The following is a 3,295-nucleotide window of genomic DNA, read 5'->3' on the forward strand; positions in this document are numbered from 1 at the left end:
AAATGTTTAGAATTAACTTTTAATCAAAACATCACTTCTTGCTCTCTTAATAAATGTACTGGAAAGCATTTATCTAAGTAAATGAGTTGAAGTTGTGTTCCAAAGGAACGAGAATTAAACTTCATTCTTGAATAGCACTAGCATTCTTTTTTAAAATGGTAATATTTAGCCCGATCCTCCCCTTCAGACTTAACTTTACAGAAAGCAACAGTGTGGGCTCTGAGGCTGAGCTGGAAGGGAACTATGGAGGTCATCTATTCTAATAGTTTCTCAACCCACTCAGAGTCACACAGCTGGCTATTGACATTTATGGGAGTGCAACTCATGCCTTCTGCCTGGGAAGAAAAACATCTCTTCCATTCACCCCTTTATTTGTCCTCCAATCTGTGTGTCAAGAATTGAGCTGACTGCTTTAATGTGGCTTTGTCTAATTTCATCTTAACTTCTTTCCCCATTTAATTGCATTAAGCTTTTTTTTGATGATGTGAATTGGGGGAGATAGATACGTTGTGGTTGAAAGGAGCAATCTATTAAAGGCAAAAGAGACCACACGATTTTCTGGGCTTTTCCAACTTGTATCTAACAATTTGTATAGGTTGACTTAGAACAGTGCAGAAAGAATTGGCTTTCAAATCGAAGTGAGGTAATCTCCAGAGGTTTAATAGAATTCTTTCTAACTGTCCTTTTTATAACAATAACACCAGTCAAACGATAATCATAATAACAACCATAAGCAAAAAAGCAATAACAATCACACAATGATGTGTTAAGTGTTTTGAATACTTTTTTTTTTTTTGAACACCCAGGACAACTCTATGAAATAAGCCCCATTTTACAGATGAGAAAACTGAGGCTTAGAGAAGTAACTTGCCCAAAGTCACACACCTGCTGTGAGGAGGAAATAATGCACTTTTCATTCATTAGAGCTTGGACCAGATATCATATTTATCTATTTTTTACAGATGGTTAAAAGAATAATATGGAAATTTGAGTCGCTTGTCATTTTGCATTAAACATTGTGTGAAAATCACATCAACGTCACAAAATTTATTGGAATAATGGAATAGGGATTGTTTTGACATTCATCATTTCCGGAGTCTTAGAATTGTGATGATCTTTTTCCAGTGGGCTCTGGAAGCTTAAGAAATTTAAGATTTGTTAACTTAGGAAACCCTACTTTATAAAACAAATTGGTTGGTTGGTTGTTCATCCACTAGAACCTGAAGTATAACTAGATATGGAGACACATGACAGCTGTTTTTCATGGGTTCATGTCCATGGGTTCATGCCCACGGGTTCATGCCCACCTTCCCATCAGACGACTTCCTCTCTCTGTGGCCCGTGCCCTCTGGGACTCCATCTGACCAGTTACTGGCTGCACTTGGGAAATGAAGGAGCACTGCAGGTGTGGCTGTTGCTGTGATTGCCGAGTCATTCCCTTCCCTGTCAAGTAAAGCCTGTGTTAACTCAAAGCCAAATGACAAGAAACCTAAATTAATAGAAATTGTTTTTATTCAAAGGAGGAAAATCATAAGAAAACAAGCTATTATTACATTAGTAAGAAAGCAGAGCACAAAGACTTCCGAAGAATGTTCTGGGGGTGATATCTGATTGTTTAGCTCTTACCTTTATAGGATTGTACAGTGAATACTCATTTAAGAATCACAACGCTGAGATGCTGTACGATAGACCGTCAGAACTGGGAAGTTCCCTTGTTTAGATGAGGACGCTAAGGCCAGGGAGGTGGTCTACATAAAGTCGTTTTCAAAAGTGCTGTTGTCTTTTTGCCATTTCAACCTGTCTCAGCCATCAAAGATCCATTCACTGTACTGCTTACTAAGGCAGGGAGGTAAATAAATACATATTAGAAAACTTTCCTCAAAGGTTGAGACAGTATTTTTTGGTTTACTCTTTACTTTTAGTCATAAGGGAGGACTTAATATTTTGGATATTTGAAAAGGACAAAGATGTATGGAAAGAAGATAGAGAAGTAACAGGATAATACCATATAGCCAGCAATGTGATTAAGTGATAAATTGCGTGGTACCAATTTTAAATAATAGTAGGCAACATTTCCCAAATAAGATTGTCCTGGGATTTCAGCAATTATACTGTAAAATTTTCATGGCCAAGGAATTTTGTGAAATTCTGAATATTATATAACCCTCTTAGGAATTCACAGCTGATGGTAGCTTATTAAAGCCTCTGAGAATTCCATAGTAGAGAAACCTGTCCAACTGAGTTTGAACCAGAGTTTCCAAATTTATTCGAAATAGAATGTCTGAAGGTATTCTAGAAAAGTGCTGTGTGAGTTCAGGTTGTGAATGCTGATGTGGGGAATCCTGAGGATAAGGACGCTGAGTGGGGGGTCAGCACAGCTGAAGAGAGCTTTGTGGAGGACTTGGCATTTGAGCCAGGGCAGCAGGAACAAAAGTGTGGGGCCAGAAATGAGCACGAGGCCTGACACTCAGCTGCTGCTCAGTAAGTGTTTACTGAGTAAGTATGTGAGTGAAAACATGATTTCTGTGGAAGGCAATCGGGATATTGGCTTAATTAGAATGAAAGGTTGGGGAACGTGGAAATAAAGTTGAAGAGGCAGATTCATCTGATTAGAGAGGGTCAAGCTGAGTGTTCAGGACTTGATCCGACAGGGAACGCTTTGTTGGTTCCTGGGCAGAGGATGGCACAGTGGAAAAAGTGTCTGGGAAGACTAGCTTGAGAGTGGTGTGGAGTCAGGCAGGGATGGAAAAGACCAAAATACAGTGAAGAGCAAGGAGCCTTAGAAAATGATGCTAACCTCTGCCTGGGTAGTAGTAGGTCACATACTGATTTCTATATGTGCCTAGATAGATGCAAAAACAAGAGATCTTTTTAAATATAAGAAGTAAGCCAGATTACATTCCATCTCAGTCATTTCTGGTACCTTGAAAAACAAAGGGAGAGTAAAGTATTATCAGAATAGGTGGGACAAATGTTCTTGGAGATTGAAAGCTTGAAGCATTTCTACTCGGAAACTTATAATGTCTTTATTACTAAAATATATTTGACCCTTATGCTTGCAGGATGTGAAATTTAGGATAAATTACTCTGTCAGGAAACATTACCAGCCAGAGTTCCTGGAGCAGGAGCCACACTGGCTTTACAGGCGTTTTGGTCTTTCATATTGCAAAACAGTTTATTGAATAAACAGTTTATCCTTATACATCTTATTCCAGCTGAAAACTCTGAAGACTCTTAAGTCCCTCCTCTTAAAGAAGGCTGAAATTGTGTCCAGTCAAATGTGTAGGTGTTTATG

The sequence above is a fragment of the Nomascus leucogenys genome, chromosome 6, assembly GCF_006542625.1.
Source record: "Nomascus leucogenys isolate Asia chromosome 6, Asia_NLE_v1, whole genome shotgun sequence".
Classification (NCBI taxonomy): Eukaryota; Metazoa; Chordata; class Mammalia; order Primates; family Hylobatidae; genus Nomascus; species Nomascus leucogenys.